We start from the raw sequence: 18,788 nt of genomic DNA on the forward strand, positions 1-18,788 counted from the left end.
CTTGCAAAACTGCTACCATATTTTTTCTCTCGAATATTTAGACTGCTGGCGCGAACACATCCTTCCCAAGCCAAATATTTAGATCTCGTACTTCACTTATCTCCCAGTAATTTCCAAATGCATTTTGTTTGTTACCTTAATGAGTTCGTCCCATTTTCGTGTGCCACAATGATAAGTGCTATTATTTAATATTAAGACAGGATGGAACTTTTCATGTTTCGCGTGTTAGTGGAGAGTGCTTTTAATCGACAATTTGTCTCCTACACCCACGTGTTGCTCAAAACCTTGCCAAAGTCCGTAAAAAGACAAAAACGGAGTTGGCTCGCGATTATAATTAGAAAGCAGTGGCGGCGAACGTCTTCATCCATTCTTAAGCATTTAAAGGACGGAGACGCGCTTCAGATACTGTAATTACCGACGACAATTAGAAACTGTTTTTTCACCTTGAAACCAAAATAGAGTTGAAAACAATAAGGTAATTTGTTGTGGGCGTTTGGTCGTCAAGGGACTCACTCGTACCTTCCAAATTTCCTTACTACTGGCCGACAGACAAGGCAGGCTTGTGAGCAGGGCCGGATTATAGTTGTAGGAGCCCCTAAGCGCCCACCTTTATACATCTTATATGATTTATTATTTTTTGTATTATGTAGTTTTTTTTAAACACATGTATAGAACAGTAAATAACTTCATAAACCTACCTACTCTAAAATCGAATTTTACGACATTTCATTACTAACATCACTGAAATTACAATTCTTAACTGAAAAAAAACTGAAAACTCCTTTCACAAAAAACTAAATAAGTTTAAAATATCCTTTTAAATTTTTAACGGTTTTTATTGTAATTGATTTTTGATAAACAACTGATACCAGAGGGGCAGTTACTCGATATATTTTTTATGTGCATTTTAAGATAAATGTAAAACTGTCAAGCAAATTATACATAATTAAAAAATATACGTAATTAATTATACCATTTTGTTTCTATACATCTTCTAGAATAAGAGGCTTCTTGAACTTAAATTTTTGACCACATATAATATTACTATTGATTGTTTATTATAGGTACAGTGTCTACAATGTGCGTCTGTTAGAAGTAGGTATGTTTTTTGTATCCTAAAAATTGTTTCAGAATTTTAGGAATTTTTCTACATTTTCTTAAAATTAAAATTAACTAGAATTAAAAAAAAATATTTCTTATAATCATGTAAAAAAGCGATGTTTATATGTTGGTTTATGAAAAAAGTATGTTACGAGTAAAAAACATTTAATTAATTAATAAAGAAAAATTAAAAAAGGAATTTTGGGACTAAAAATGATTTTCTTAAGAATTTTTTCTTTTCTTATTAAGAATGACACTAGAAATTACAAAATTCCAGTTTATGAATATTATTTTTTACTACATATTAATATTTTTAATTATGTACTTAATTTCAAATATGAGTAACTACAAAATATATAAAAGTTATATGCATATAGAAAAAAATTAGGTAAGTATTTAATAGCTTTAATTGATTTCTGTGTGAATACTAGTTTTTGAAATAGAGTAAAAATATTTGTAGGAGACTTACCTTGTATATTACAAAGAATTTTGAAACCAATTTCACTTTGTTTTCTCTGCCCAACTCGCTCACAAGCTCTTTATTATCCAAATTTCGATTCTGTTTTGATTTTGAATAAGTTTAAATGCATTTCAAGTGATTTTATATCAAGAAAATAAACAAAGCAGTTTAGGATATTTGTGTATAGCTATTATAAATACGTATGAGTAACTTGATATTTAATTTTTTTATTAAACACGTTGAAATCATTGACAACGACCACTTCTGCAAGAAGGACGCCTCAACTTTTGGAGGTTTTTATCTTATTTTAAGTTGTTAAAATTTTCCTTCAACTTATTTTAGTTGGCGTACTAGGCACAGCCTAGGTGATCCTAGGGTGTTTTGGAGCAAAAACAATCATAAAAACTTTATTTGCAGATTAGTTTCTCTTATAAACGTTGTAAAATCGCAGTCTAAACTCAATGTAAATGTTTAAATTCTTAAATTAACTCATAATTTTCGCGTTGTGTAACTGTTTGTCATATTTTTGAGCAAAATGGCAAAAAGACTTGTTTTCATGTTTGGAACACCTTCAGTTAGCAGTGATTCATTCGGACAAATTCCTCATTAAGCATTTTTTCCCTCTCCTTGGAAAACAATGTTCGCAGATTACTTTTAATTTAATAATTTATTATTCATCTCATTACTACATTGTATACTTGTGTGTAATTATTCCAAGGCATTTTCGAAGGACAAGCAATGGTTTGTATAAGCAGTTTTTTGCAGGAACATTCTTGTGTTTTTTTTTAATCTTAAAGTCTCAAATATCGCTCCCAGACTTCGCCGTTAATTTCGGGCGAAGTTTACAACTATTCCATGGATAGTTCTAGGCTGTCTCTGCTCTGGGGTTCGTTCGCTCAAATGCGAAATTATGAACAATTAATATGCTAATTGAGCCAGTCGGTGATGAAATCAATCAATAGGTGGTGAAGCAACGTGGAAATAAATTAGTAATTATAAAACGAGTAATTAGCGATTCTGATTCAAAGATACGGTGACGGTGAATTCGGGAGAAAACGGGCGCAAATGAGAATGGTAGCATGCACCGTTAGTGTTGGTGTAGATAACTCTTTCAAAATTGGAACAAACGGAAATATGCAAATGTGAAATGTCAACGAATTTTTTAAAATAGTTGCAACGGCTATTAACCAGCTTTCTCGGTCCGCACGATTTATGATATCTTACAGAGTCGCCACCTACACATCCAGCTATAAACAAATTTCTTCCGTTCTCTCTTCGAAGCGAAAAATCCAACTGGATTTAATCAGCACGGGGATTAGTCGCGGAATTCGCTCTATGAAAATATGATACCCAGTGTGTTATACAACGTTTTTTTCCCGTCTGGTTCAAATCGCGTTCGACAAACTCGTTTCGCACTTGCTTTTGGGCGAGCGAATTAGTCACGAGTTAATCCTTGATGTCGAACTGCACCTGAATAATATTAATTATCATATAATAAAAATGAGTAATTATGTTTTTTAACCTCAGAAACAATTCCAATGCTTTTTAAAAATAACGAAAAATGTTAAGGTTTCGTTCATTAACACGGCGGACCAGACACCTCGTAATTTTGCTTTTATTTCGGTAATAATTAGCCGCAATTATTTAAATAATTGCGGTTCAAATGCGTCTGCGAGCCCCGGAATCCTAATTAGAAGTTAGCATTTATGCGATTGTAAAAAAGAAAGTTGATCCAAAATCGAGGATCGTTGAACTTTTATTTTTTCGTGTCTTGTTATCACGAAGGACGTGCGCAAGTTTCGGTGCTGGCACACGTGATTCCCTAAAACGTCAATTTATTATGAGGTTTATCTTGCCGACGCCGCATTATCCACTACCTTGTTGTGTATTCTCCGAGCGCCAGGTCGTGACCCGAGATGAGGCACCTTCGACTTTAATGGAGTTTTACCAAACAAGAGGCGAACTTTAATCAAACCCGGCTGAATTCTTCGTTTTCACGCCAGCGAACAATCGGCGTTAGGCATGGGTGGTCCCACGTGTGCGCAACACTTTCTTCTCCTCATCATTACCAAACGCACGAAATTAGACGCGATTTTAAACATTTTTTCCAGCCGATTTCAAACAAGTTTCAAAAATGTTTTGTCACTGTCTGGTTTGTGGCTTGAGTAAGCTCGAGACCTACAGCTAAGTAACTACTAATAATCCTTTAATGCCAGTCATCTCACTGAATACACAATTTAATGTAACGGTAATAGTACGTCTTGCCTCTTTGAGGCTATAATAGAATAACTCGGCGGCGGGTGGTAACCGATTTGTTCGGTTTAACTGCCGGTTCTTCACGGAAAAAGTTACAAAAGTTAGGGATTTTCCACGACAGTGCCCTCACGCAGGGACGCTTTCCAATGAGGGTTTTTTCTTACGTCTGTGGTTTCCTGCTTTGTTTGAATTAATCCGGAAAAAACTAAGTTTTCGGCGCAAACTAAGCGTTTGAAAAGGGAAAAATAACATTTTTTTAATCAAATATGACAATTTTCGCATTATTTGTGAAGAAATTTTGCGGAATTGCTTGCGTTACTGGACAAGAAATGTGCCAAAACGATCTTAAACGCTCTTAAACGACAAAGGTAAAATTATAGCGTTTTTTTTAAATGATTAGTAAATTTTGGCTTTATTTTTGAGAAATTTCGTGAAATAAATAAATTCGGCCAAAAATAATCCTGTCTTTAAATAAATATTTTGTGATTTTTGGATTTATTTTTGTGAAATTTGCGAAATAATTATAATATTCTGTTCGTTCCTACCGAATTATACGGTTGGCTGTCGGTTTTTCGTCTCAAAAGAGTAATAAAAGAGATTTCTGAGTTTATGTTTTTTTCTATAACAAAATTTTCCTATTTTGTGGGTTCTCTGTTTGTTTTAATACAGAAACATAGTTAAATTCTTATTACGAGTGACGGGAAAATATGAGTCTTCAGTTCTAGAACGGAATAGGCGTTTTCGATCCAACTTGGGAATTTTCGAACGATTTTTGAAGAAATTTTCCTAAATAATTGCTTGTTTCACTAGATAAGAAATGTGCTAGAACGTTCTGTTAAACACCTGAGGGTCAAAATTTCCTCATTTTTGAAATATTTAGCGATTAAGGACTTAATTTCGAAAAATTTGGGAAATGATTTACAACATTTTTAAGATAACTCAACAATTTTCGATTTATTTTTGAGGGAATTTTGCCAGATAATTTCTTGCTCTCTTGGTCAAGAAATGTGCTAAAACGTTCTTAGACACTTGACAAAGTCAAAATTGTCCATTTTTTTAAGTAAGATTCTAGTGAATTTTGGTCGTATTTTTGAGAAATTGGGTGAAATAATTATAATAACTCCGTTTTTGACCTAATTCGGCAATTATTGAGTAATTTTTGAATCAACGGCCAAAATTGTAGTGTCTTTAAAGAATTATTTTCTTATTTTTGGTCTTCTTGTGAAATTTTGCGAAATCATTACAGTATTACAATTCTTATTACGAATGGCGAGAAAAATATGTTTTCAGTTCTAGAACGAAATATGGTCTTCGAAAAAAATTACCATTTTCGATCCAACTCAACAATTTTCGAAATATTTTTGAAGAATATTTCCAAAATAATTGCGTGAGTCACTAGACAAGAAATGTGCTAAAAGGTTCTTGAATGCACGTAGGTCAAAATTACCTCATTTTTGAAATAATTTAGCGATTAAAGTTTATTTTTGGGCAAATTTTGCAAATAATTTCTTGCACTATTGCACAATAAATGTGCTAAAACGTTTGGAAACATTAAACAAAGGCCAAAATTATCTCTTTTTGTCAATTATTTAGTACATTTTGCCTTATTTTGGAGAAAATAATTGTAATATCCAATCAGTGCCTGTCGATTTTCGGCGAAAAAGTTTCCAATGAGTTTATTTTTTTCTAAAAGTAAATTTTCTTTGGTTTTTGGGAATTAGGTTTGTTTTAGATACAAAAATATCAATAAATTATTATCAGGAATATCGGGAAAAACTGAGCTTTCAATTCTAAAACAGAATGAAGCGCTCAAAAAAAAGGAAAATAACACAATTGTCTACCAAAATCGCCAATTTTCGATTTATTTTTGGAGAAATTTTGAGAAATAATTACTTGCATTACGTGACAATAAATGCGTTAAAACGTTGTTTAACGCTTGAGTGCCAAAATTACCTAATTTTTGCAAGAATTTAGCGACTTTTAAACTTATTTTTGAGAAGTTTTGTGTTATTTTATCCATTCCTGCCAATTGGTTAGGTTAAAGTGTTGTTTTTTCGGGAAAAAAGTTTATATTTTTTCCATAACTAAGGTTTCTTACGCTTATTTAGACTTTGGCTTAAAAACTTAATTAAGTTAATTTTTTATCATGAATGTCGGGAAAAATCTGAGCGTTTAGTCCAAAATGTGACGAACTAATAAAAAAAAAGAATGTAACACCATTTTCGACCCAACCCTGCAATTTTCGAAAGATTTTTGAGGAAATTTACCGGTAAAGAAATGTGCTTAAACCCTTGAAAAAGGTCAAAAGTACCACATTTTTGAAATAATTTAGTAATTGTTCTGAAGTTTTGGTTTTGGTTTTGGATTTGTTTGGTTGTACTGTCGGCTTTTCGTCGAAAAGGTAATAAAAGTGAGGGATTTTCCGTTGCGTCGCCTCGCCGTTGTTTTAATGATTTCCCGAAGTACGAACTCCTTGAATTTCATGCAAGTGGTAACAGTTGCGGTCTCGGCAAATACCAAACTTTTCCTTTTTACCTAACTAAAAATACCTCGACCGTACATCGTAAACATTAAAAACCTGCTGAATCTCAGGATTTCCACACCTTACATAACTGTCTCGTCAAAGTACATTTTGAGTGTAACGTTTGGTGCCCAACGCTTGACGTCATGCCCCTCGACCAACATGGAGTAAATATGGAGTCGTTGAGGTCGCTCAGTGTCCGGCCGTTGAGTGCAGCAGGAGCGCAGCAGGCCGTTATATTTGGCCGCGATGCAGTTTGATGTGTGTCGGAGGAGCGAGGGGCGAGGACGATTCGAATGGCGGCGGGCGCGGGACGGCAGACGGTGTGGGGTCGACGACCGCTGAAAGTGAAAAGAGAGGAGGAGTTGTGCACAAGGATATGTTGAGAGAGAGTGAGAGTGGTGCAGTTGTTGAGAGCGGCAGTTCTGCAGCGAATTGCTCGCGATTATGCTCCGGCTGCCGCAGGACCAGCGCCTGATTGATTGGGGCGGGCCGCCGCCACCCGCTGCCAAAGTCGCCGTTTCCGCCTTGACAGCCGGACAGTCCTGCACAATCCTGCCGGAGCCACCCGCCCACACTCCTGCTGAGCTTTGACGCGAGCTTATCCTGCCTCAAAAACGGAGCTAATGCTCCAATTATGCAATAAACGCTCAGCGAGGGTGGCTGGGGGAGTCGGTACCACCCATTACTTGAATAATAAATGCGACAATCCTGCCACCAGATGAGTTAATGAATTTTCAACTCCGTTACCTCCAAAAGGATTCAAGGGACGTCTTTGACTTGATTATGGTTGAGATCCTCAATTTTCATCAAACTGTTTAAAGCTTTCATCTTGTTAAATGTGTCGGGCCACGAGTACCAACCTCCATTAACCACGTTTGTGATTTATTAATGAATTTAAACATTGATTATTTGGTTATAGAGTCAAAAGAGACTTGAGACGAAATTATTTATGATGTCCCCATTCATAAGCACCGAAACTGTGGGGTCAGTGGGGCTTTCGCTCTCATTGCACATCTTCGTTGTCATTGTTAAAATTACCTTCATCCTGAGTGTTTTTTATTGTATGCTAATAACTCATTTGGATGTTTTTGTTTTTACTCGTATGTTGTATGTTTCAAAAAAATCACAGGCAATTTAAAAAAAATATTATAAAAGACTGATTTAGAATGGCAATGTATTTTTTCACAAATATTTAACATGTTGTGATCATTTTATTTGTAAATATGTTTCGGGAATTCGTTGGATATCTTAAAATGTTTTATTTTGGGATTTCCGATTGATCGATAGGACGGAGACCTTTCTTTCTCATTTGATTACAACTTTGTTTTAAAAATTTGCTTTGATTTTGCAAATTACAAAGTCATGTTCTTGGTGCAAAAAATCGTCATGTACTTCATGATGTAATACAGTCCAACTTTTACAACATAAGTGAGCAGTTCTCAGCAAAATAATTTGAGTATTATTAGAAATAACAGAAAAAAAATAAACTTAAAGGTTTGAACACAATTGGTAAATTCATAAATACAGACAACCAAAATAAATCACAAAATCCATATCTTTGTCATTAGTCATAAAAACTTTTTTAAATTGATGATTGTTTGACCTGTGACCAACTCATCAGCCAAAAAAACTATACCTAAATTATCAAAAAAAAATGTTTTTAATTTTTTTTAAATATTCTTTACAAAAAATATTGTACCTAACTTGTTTGTAAAGCAATTTCCAAACTTGTTAGTTAAATAATTATTACAAGTGATTTACTTGTCACTTTTATACTTGTATAGTAACCTAATAATATTGTGTAAATAGTAAACTCGTCAATTGTAAAAATCAACTTGTAAATTTTATGAAACGCGCTCCAGGACGATTTTATTTTTTTAAATATTAAATTTTGACATTGTAGCGACATTTCTGATGTCACTGGTTTTTAATTTGTGTCGTCATTCTTAATTTTTTTGAATAACAACCGACATTTTTGATCACTAAATATCTGATAATAAGAAAAAATTAAAAATAAGAAAAGAAAAAATGATATTGAAATAAAAAAAATGAAATTAAAAATAAAAAAAATAAAAAATTAAATTAAAAATAAAAAAATAATTTTATTAAAATAAAAAATATAGACAATTAATATAATATAACATAATGAACTTCATGTTTTTGTTTTGACTTATTTTATAAGCGGTTTTTGCTTTTTATATTTTTTGTAAAGTTTGCATGGAAACATTTTTAATATAACACCTGAATTCAAAAAAATAAACAAAAAGCCATCACATTTTATAAAATAAAGCATGAATGAAAAAATAACTCTTTGTGTAATATACTCTCAATAACTTTATAATTTTATTTTATTCTTTTTTTGCTTTCTTTTTTGGTTTACTTTTGAAGTTTTTTGAACTAATTAGGAAGGAAAGATAAAAATAAGTGCTATCTAAAACACTAATGTAAAATGTCATTTGTCATAAAAAGAATAATAAAAATGACGTAATTACTCAAAAACCATAAGGTCATTATGAAATGTCATTATGGTGTCAAAAGGTAGCATTTAAAAAATAAAATCGGCCTGTTCGAGGATTTTTTTCAAAAATAACTCATAACAGAGAGTTGAATTTTGTGCGTTACTTTTGGTTCAGTCTGCAGAATATCTTATGATAAGCATTATACTGTAAAACCTCTCAACAACGGACACCAATGGGGAATCTTAAATTGTCCGTTGTGGAGAGATGTGCACTAATGGAAATTTTAATATAGGTTTTACTTTCCTACAAAAATATCAGTTGTTATTCGGAGGTGTCCATTAAGGGAGGTTTCACTGTACGAAAAATCTATAGCTACGTATTTTTTATTTTTTCTTATGCTCTTTTGTGCAAAAAAATCGTAAAAATGTCACTGATTCGAATCCGGAATTCACAGTCGTTCGAGTCTCAAAATACATATTTGATATGGTAACAAAAAGTGTTTTAAACATTCTTGAATTTCAACCTCATTGGGATTTTCAAAATGCGGCGCCTATGTCCCCATTCGCTCGTGTCTCCTTGAATCTTTCTCAAAAGAGGTAAAGAAAACGCCGACAGAGGCTGATTCAGAAATGTTTTACATAACAACGCTGTGCAGACCATAACTAATACTGAAGCGAAATGTACACTTGAATATCATTAGCATATACGTACAAATATTGTCTCACTGGTCGCTAAATGCGAACGACTTCCTTGGTTTTATGTTGTTATCATTGTCCTAGGCGATTCTCCGAAAGCCCTGAGAAAAGCATTTGGTCATTTTTGCCGTCATTTGCATAATAAGTGGTTTATTTGTGTGGCGTTTGATTTATTTGGGCGTATTTTTGTTTCGCCTTGGCTCCGGAGGTCCTACCGGAAAATTCCGCGGCTCACGGAAATGCGCGTGTTTGAAATATTTTAAGGTCAGGCCATGCATTCTCGGCCACTGGTACGAAGTGGGTGTCTGAATAATTATTCGAATCGAAAATATAGAAAACGCCCTCGTCTCGCTCAATACAGGGTTAGTGCGCAGCCGCTCCTAATTTTACAACATTTGCGAACCCATAGAATTCGCCATTAGATGTAAACAAATTAAAACAGGCTTTATTTGCACATTTTAACGCGCTGGTGCTAATTTTAAATTGTAAAGTTCACAGAATTCGCTCCTGCAATTTCGAATTTTCCACGCCGACTTGTTCAACTTTAAGGTTTTAATTGTTTTTTTTTTCCTGTTCGCAATTTTGTAATGGTCGAACAATTCTCAAATAACAAACACATAAACAAACGAGCTGTGGCCTTGTGGTAACAGCATCGTTGATTCAGAGATTTTTTCTTTGGTGGCTAATTGAATTTCCTGTCTGTAAATGCCCCAAAACTGTCATTCGGCACCGGAGATATTTATAAGTACGTACCGGACTTTACAAATGGGGTCACCACTGCAACGTTCTACTTCGGGTCCAGACTGATTGTATGAGTGCGAAAAATCGCGCTGATTTTTCGCGAAGCCTGTAGTCAGAGGATTCTCTTTCTAATCACATTCTAAAATTACCCAATTAGTAATCGGAGATTTGCAAGTAACACAATCCTGTAAAATTGGGAATTCACGCAATGTGAAACTGATCCTTCCTGCGAAAAGCAGGAATGAGAGACCCGTCGAGTTGCTAGTTTCCTGTATGTCAGACATCACGTCTGTTGCTACGTCTAGATGGTGACAATTCAAGATTAAATTATTCGATTAAAGCAAACGTGATTGAAAATTATATTGCACATATTTTAATTATCGATTTCGAGCGGTCACCCGACCGATCAAACAGATTCAAAGAAGCGAACAATAGCCTTCTGCGATTGTGTCATTGCCATAAAGCACGAAAGAATTTTCGACGGTCTGTATTTTACGCCAAATTATTAACTCGTTTTCGTTTGCCACTAATAACTTCAGTCAACATGCACACAACAAGGTTTCCACTGTCCGGGGTCATCGAATTATGATAATGAATCGTGATATCGTGTGTATCATTCGCTCGAAAGACACAAGAGGAAAAAATCGCGTTAAATTAGGAAACACGACTCTGTCATCATCAATCGGCCGTTTGCTTGCTTAACTCGAGTCTAAATAGCGAATTTATTGCCGAGTTCTAAACCCATTACTGTGTCGTCTAAATTCATCAAAGTCCCATTTAGGAGATGCACTTGTCGTTGCAAAAATTTCAGCGTTTGGTTCGCTCTTCATAACTTACATAACGCGAGGTTGATGACCCCCATGTTGTGCCCACAGCCGGGATAAGAAGACTCTTCGTAAATGAGACTCGAAAAGAACTGAAGGTTTCTAGGAAAGGTTATCGCTGTCGTAAACGGTGACACGAAAAAATCGAAGAGGAAGTTCCACCCAGCGAAGCTGCTGTCAACCGACCGCTTTTTTGCCACAGTGAAATGCTCCAAACTAAGTGAAATTTTATGGAAATTCAAACAAATCCTAATTAGCTGATATCTTTATGTCACTTTGGACGGAGTTTCTACCAACTGGTTTCGTAAACCAAAGGAAAAATTATAGCGCTTCGTGTTTTTTTTGGAACTTCTCTACTTTTCGTTGGAGTTCCTTTATTGTATTTTGTATTATGTGGATATATATATTTCTATCATTTTTTATTAAAATTTTTGTTAGTAACTTATATCTCGAAAATAATTTCAAGATTATAATTTTTGTCAAATGCATAAAACGACATAATTTTACGTCAAATTTAACCAGGGACGTGGGAAACGTAGGAATTTTGGGATTACTGTTTAAAAAAAGGAAAAATTGAATACCTACAAATAATAATGTTCACATTTCTGAAATTTTTCGCTACTTATTTTAATATTAAATACATAATTTAAAACATACTTTAATGCTAAAAATGCTTTTCTTTCAGTCACAATTTGTAGTTAAATATCTCATCCAAAAAATTGGTCATCAAGAACCCTTTATATTTCCCGTCCTCTTTTTAAATTTCCCAAAAAAATTATATTGAAGGTCTTGTGAAAAACGTAACAAAATCGTGAATTCCAATAACTTTATAATTTGAAACAGAATCTAAAGTTCACGTAGATGCTAAAGGCGGCCAAGCAGCGACAGGTTCAACTTTCCTAAAAATTAGACCCAATTTTGGGTTCAAGTACCTACGTATTTTATAAATGCATAGACAAATTCCCAAAATCTCATAGATTTTGTACATAACATTATTTAGACAATCCACTTTTCCAAATGCTTGTTAATAATAAACGTAGAACTTGTCAGGAAAGGTTCAATTTTTCTCTCATTCTTCGATGATTACCATTTTTTAAAGTTAAGGGCAAATGTTTATGATGAAGAGTTTAGACGTAAAATTCTTGTACTTACAAAAAATCTTTTTCAAAATTTGAAGTTCATATCAAGAAAAACAGTGAATTGACGACGACTGTCAGTCTAAATCATTTCTAAACGGAGTTAGTCGGCGAAAAATGGAAACATTTTTTTTCAAATATATTTGACTTTTCTATCCCAATTTGTTTTTTACACATTCCAACGGACGTATAAAAAAAATCGAAAATTGTCATTCAGTGTCCCAGCTCTCTAGTTTTCGTTACCTTTTCCCAAAATGGTGCAGTATGTTTGGGTTAATCTCCGTGACTATCTAACAGCATAACCATCGATAAACCCATGGCGATATGAATGTCTTATCGGTTATTTGAAACTTGATATCCGCCAGTTTTGAAAAAACGCTAGTAGAACTTTTCTGGCTTCGTGTGATTTATGGCTCGCTTGATCATTTATGTTTCCAGCCATCGTACAACATGATTTTGTATGATGTCTGGAACGTGTATCCAAGATAAATCTGTGTGCGCATTTTTCTGAAATGAATTTTTTGTTGCAGGTAATGGAAAGAAACCGCTGCAACCGTCGTAAGTGATTCATTACTTGTGTTGTACAACGGTTTGATTGCGAAATGCGCCCATTCAAACTAGTCCGAACGCGATTTTTTAAATAAAGTCTAATGAAAACGAATTCGTAGCAGACTGATTGATCGTTTTCGCCGTTGGAGCGTTAGCAGAAACACAGGAGGCTCCTTTGTGTGCAAGATGCATCGATTTTTTACTTGTCGTCTCCACTCGTCCATAACCACCCGCGCTATTAATCCGGCATTCAGTGCAATAATTTAGCAATGTAATAACACGTTAAATAACGTCTTAAATCTCGCTGGTAATGCGAAAATTATAGGTGGTCGGGATTGCGATGCACTCGCCGATATAGGTTAATGCTTTACGGAGAGGACTGCAAGGATTTAAGTCCTAGTCGCAGTCCTCCCCTCTTTTGTACGAATAAATACATGCATGCAAGACCCAGTTGCATTAATGGCCAAAGGCAGCAATTACGTCTTTGTTTCTTTATAGTTCAATGAAAATGAGGTCGGTATAGAAATTAATACGTGCAATTACAATGAGTAAACGTTTTAATCCTGAGGTTGCTGCTTTTTCATTCGGATGGAAAAAACCGGCTTGATCTATCGGACGCGTGGAAATGTTTCGAAACAAGCTGAGTTTTTCGCGGATTTAGCGGCTGGTTTGGCGTTTTTCCTAAAGCTTTCTCGAGAATTCCGGTTCTTTGTGCATGTTCCAATCAGTCGGTAGCATTAAATTGAATTCGGTTCATCCTCGACCAGGTGTGTCCAATAAAAAAGAATTTATTCAGTACCCTATTGTCGAATCGCACCTGGAGTTTCGCTTCCTGGTGCTGCAGGATTTTCGTTAACTGTCGTAACGGAAACCGCTCACAGATAGAATTTTGATTAAGGATTGTTTATTCATCGGAGACAAACATTTCGTAGTCGGCAAATAGACAAGATCGTAATAATTGTGCATATGTCACCATAAACGCACCTTAGATAACGCTGACATTGGCATTGTAATTTTTATGGCACTTTATCGGTTTTATTATCTCGTTCGGAGAAAAGGAATAAAACTTCCCTGTCGTGGGACATCTACCTGGCTGACAAATCGCCCCGTTTTACAAAAACGCGCCGAAACATGATCTTTGGTGGCGTTACCAATGTTCATTTTTCCAGTGGATTAATTCGGCATTTATTGACCGCCAGACAAGGACACTCCATCCACCCTTGACCTTTTTTATTTGTCTTGGAGAAAGTCGGGTTCCGCATGCTCTTTTTCAAAATTTGTGGCAATTATGGTTACTCACGACAAAGGTGCGTCTCTATGTGCACGCTTTCACTTAATTTTCAAAGTTGAATGAATTATTAAATGTGTATGGCACGTAATTAAATTTATTAGCGGAGGGTAACGAACCAGAAATATTACGACTATTCGTATTATTACCACACCACCGCACCCACAAGAGACTTTTTCATCAAAAACGTCTAATTATCCGGATAAAGTCGATAGGTCGGTTAGGAAACGACACGTGCCCAATTACCCAATAGGCCAAAGTGCTAGGGCAATTTTTCTTCCGACAAGCTGCGCCTGTGACTGTTAATCAGATGACTCACAAGGGAGCGCTTTGTTTAAATATTTTTGACAAATTTTGCAACGACCAAAAAAGTTTCGGAACTAAACAGTCGATTCTGAGTCTCTCAGCGCTTATCCATAACGCAGAAATCAGAAATGAATATTCTTTGGCACAAATTACTAAAAGCGAGGTACGATAGGACCCTATAATAGTTTTTTTAATTCTTTTAGAAGCTACATTATAGACAAACTGAATTTTTATAAAATACAGGGTGACCTAGAGGTGCATACTCCATATCTTTTGTTTTATGCAAGCTATCACGATAGGTCTTACAATAAGGCATATTCTAAAAATTTAACTTGTATACAGGCTGTTCCAAAATAAAATAAACAACTAACTCTTGTTTTTTTTTTCGTTTTTTTTTAATGGGAACCTCAAATTTTTCTTACACTTTTGAAATCGTGGCCGAATTTTCCACACAACCTACCTAGTTTCTTACACTTATCTGTCATAGTTTTTGACTTATGTCATTTTATGTGTGCAAATAGCGTCTTGCATCGACCCACAGAAAAATTCATAACTTCAGAACCATTCAAGATAAGTTAACTAACTTTTTTCCACTGGATTTACGAAGCTTTAGCGCATCTTTTGCAATGAGGACGAACTCGGAGTCGATATTCCATCGCTTACTACGATCTTCTGAAAATGACAAATTACAAAAGGCACTCGATTTTTTTAATTGAAACACCTTATATTTTATTGCATAGTTGCATGGCATTTTTTATGAACTTTTTGTCGACATAGGGTTTGTGGGGTCTAATTTGTAAAATTCGTAAGATTTTTGCAAAAAAATATTGATGTTTTTTTTTTCGGAAAAAAATCAAGTAGGCTGTTTTCGTAAAATTTATCATTTCTATACCATTTTGAAAAAAGTATCTTTTACCAAATTTTGAAATGTAATAGAAATTCTAATAGAAACATCAGTACATGATAAAGAAAACAATTTTTATTTTATTTTTATTTGTCTTTATAAAACCAGGGAAGTAAGACGGACAAAAACAATATAAAAGTTTCCAGACAAGGATATTTGTAAAAAAAATGCTTAAATAGGTCACTATCGTGTTCTTCTAGTAAATGAGTTCAGACCTCTAGCAAGTAAGCAACAGAATTATAGAAGTTTTTTTTTAATTTTTAATTGAACGCTTGCTGGATTTCGGAGCTCATTTACTAGAACACTAGCAAAAATATTCTTTGAAGAAATATATAGAAATGTTAAATTTTATGGCAACGGCCTACTCGATCCTTTATCTTTCCCAAAAAAACTCCAATATTTTTTATTTTGCAATAATATTACAAATTTTACTAATTAGACTCTACAAACCTTATATCGACAGAAAGCTTATAAAAAATGCCATTCAATGATGCAATAAAATATAGGGTGTTGCATTTGAAAAAATCGAGTTGTTGCCATTTGTAGTTTGTCATTTTCAGAAAATCATAGTAGGCGGTGGAATGTCGATTCCGAGTTCGCTTTCATTGAGAAAGATGCGCTAAAGCTTACGGAATTGATTGGAAAAAAGTTGGTTAAGTTATTTTAAATGGTTCTGAAGTTATAAATTTTTCTGTAGGTCTTTGCACGACGTTATTTTCCCAAATAAATTGACATGAGTCAAAAACTACAAAACCGGCTGTGTTATATCGACAATTTAGTTACGATTTCAAAAATGTAACCAAAATTTTGGGTTTCCATTTAAAAAAACATAACTTAGTTGGTGGATTTTTATTTAGCGTAATTGTTGCACATTTTCGGGTTTGGATTGCTCTTGGAGCAAAGCGGTGGTTGTTGTCCGTTTGTGATTGACGGGGCAGCGTGCGGCCGGTTCGTGCGGTATCGAAGTCGTCTTCAGCGTGTCCTTGAGGCGTCCTGTTGCATGACACAGTTGATGGCGTGCATCGACCAGGTCGTTAAGAAAGCGTATACGCGCACCTTCGGAAGGAAATGGCAGGATGGCGAATGCAGACAACTTCTCTCAGTGGAGAAGAGTGTAAGAATATAACAAGATTACATTCCTCGTGTGTCAGACATCGAAAAATGAAATAAAAATAGACAGGACCTGCTGCAAGACAATGCGAAATTTTTATTACTTTTGGTGGTTCGGTCGCCGGAGTGAGTTACTTTCCTTGTATCGCTGGAAAAAAGGCTTTTCAGGCTGTTTTGTGTCAGTGACCGCCAATTATGCAACGAGTTTTGGTTTTTAATTTTGTAATTGGGCAATACCGCAGCTTTCGCAATGGTGCTAGTGCGTGGTTTTGCATCGGTTTTCCGCCGAGTTTTGCAGGAATTGAGATAGAATCTTGCTATTATGTCGACCTCACCTTTTTATTTATAGCCAGGAATTCGCTGCAGGTAACGTCTGAATAACAGTAAGATAATGAAGTGAATCAACCTGTGCACATTTGGTTTCGACAAACGGCCAATTGGGCTTTAATTACCGATAGCCAAGCGCCTGCAATCGCAGTAAAGGCGAGCTTAACGCGCGTAAAAATAGTTTTTTATTGCATCTTCATAGACACAATAACAACAAATAATTCTCGGGACTCTTCGGCCATATGGCTCGATTTTTATTTCAGGCTGTACCTCGTGCTGAACAGATGAATGATTATGCGTTTTGGCCCAACAATTGCATATACGTTGCCTTCTCTCTTCAACTTTCGGTCGTCGGGGCCGAAAAAATAAAGTTTCGCTGTGCCGGTCTCGCTTGATGGATTTGTTTTGAGGGAAATTTGATGGAACAACTCGTCTGAAATTACATGAAATTGTAACAAAGGCTTCTCGCAACATAAAACGCTGATGAACTCAGCTGTAGACGGTTTTTTTCGATAATGAGGGATATTACTGTAGAAATTCGACCGGTGAAAATGACGAGAACGGCCATTTTTTTATTTCTTTTCGTGCTTCAATTAGGAGTTGAAAATTGCAGGGGAGAACCGTCTGCAGTTGCTGCCTTGAATGGAGCGAACGCGGCGAAGCTCGTGCTGCTTTTCTAATGGATGACCGGAAACATGCAATAGGCTCAAGCATTCCTCACATTGCTATGCAAAGTGCTGAGTTATTTGATAGTCGGCGGGAAAATACTCATTAGGACTGGGGCACCGAAACGTGGCCACCGCTAAAGCCTGATAAATGGCAAGACACTGGCCGTGTTGTGACACAAAGAGACCAGATTGGTCAATTAACAAATTGTGGGCGAAAATAATTTGAAAAGACGGATGGCGACCGGTTACAATAAATCCCATCTTTTTAGTGCATCGATCATAAAACTGTGCTTGCTGCAGGAGTGGGATTTCAGGTAAAGATTCCCGCCTGTAAAAAATAAGTCTCGCGTGTGTTTTTTTCGCGGATCAATTTGTATTTGGCTTATTTGACTTTGACTTTGATTGATTCCTCATTGAATGCCGGGAAAAAAGAGCTTGTGCCGATTCAATGTAAAATTTTTTTCGCCAATTTTGCCGAACAAAAGAGGTGAACGTCCCGGTAATGGTGCATTTTTCAGCGATTTTGGATTACCACCCGTCGAAACGAAGCATCCATCTATAAATATGATTAGATAAGGCAATGAACCCTGGCTCTTTATATTTCTAAGCGCGTCCTGGTAATAGAGAGAATACGCACACATACGAATGCATGCACAGGACATCTACCAGTTTAATAAACTTAACTACATCGTAAACATCAGAATTTGAAGTGCACAAACTGCATAAACAGCAAGACTATCTCTATTTACCGGTTTGTTTAGTCAATAACAATTTTTTTCGCCGGCATAAAACGGCTGTGCAAAACATTTACCATCGGTAACACCGACAAACAAGCACTCCTTTTCAAGGTCTGGTATTTTGGCGATTTTTTCGCACCGAGGTGCGAATTCGCAGTGGACCAGTGGGTTAACGGAACGGCTCCGTACACTTGACATTGACATTTCTATGATTGTTTCGCTGCAATTTTGCAGACTAGACGGTCAAACACACAAACTAAATTAGCCACGAAACGTCTTTGCCAGAGTTCAAGTTCTCACCTCGACGTTTCTGCTAATTATTTATGCTGTTGAGTAATACACTTGGTTTATTTTGGCAATACTTTCACTTCGCCGCAATTAGCAAAAATCGACGAGCGATCGGTTCTATGACCCACACACGCTTTTTTCCAACAGGAGTTTTATTGGACTCCTGCTGGCCCCTCCAGCAGGGAAAATTGATAGATTCGCAGATATCTCCCCGGGGACGGTTTACGGTCAAGGTGCGTCCGAAGCAGCAGGGGTGTGCCAAAAACACTCGCCCATCGCCATTCTTCAAAGATACAATTTTTAACCACGAGCCGGCCAAACAAGCCATACCTCTGAATTTTCTACCGAAAAACTACTTTCGCTAACGAATTTTTTAAAATAGGCACTTTCAAACTATTAAAATCGCCAAATTGTG

At 35.6% G+C, this 18,788-nt stretch overlaps 1 protein-coding gene across 3 annotated transcripts in view; it reads left to right on the forward strand.

The window, feature by feature from the left end:
- Positions 1-18,788, forward strand: part of E23 (Early gene at 23) — a 48,555-nt gene that overhangs the window by 1,780 nt on the left and 27,987 nt on the right. The window contains exon 2 of one of the 3 annotated variants that reach the window (XM_015982760.2): positions 12,727-12,754. The exons of the other annotated variants lie outside the window; for them this stretch is intronic. The gene's annotated coding sequence lies outside the window, so the exon portion shown is untranslated. The remainder of the gene's footprint in view (positions 1-12,726; positions 12,755-18,788) is intronic. 3 annotated transcript variants of the gene reach the window in all.

This window comes from Tribolium castaneum, chromosome 6, assembly GCF_031307605.1.
Source record: "Tribolium castaneum strain GA2 chromosome 6, icTriCast1.1, whole genome shotgun sequence".
Classification (NCBI taxonomy): domain Eukaryota; kingdom Metazoa; phylum Arthropoda; class Insecta; order Coleoptera; family Tenebrionidae; genus Tribolium; species Tribolium castaneum.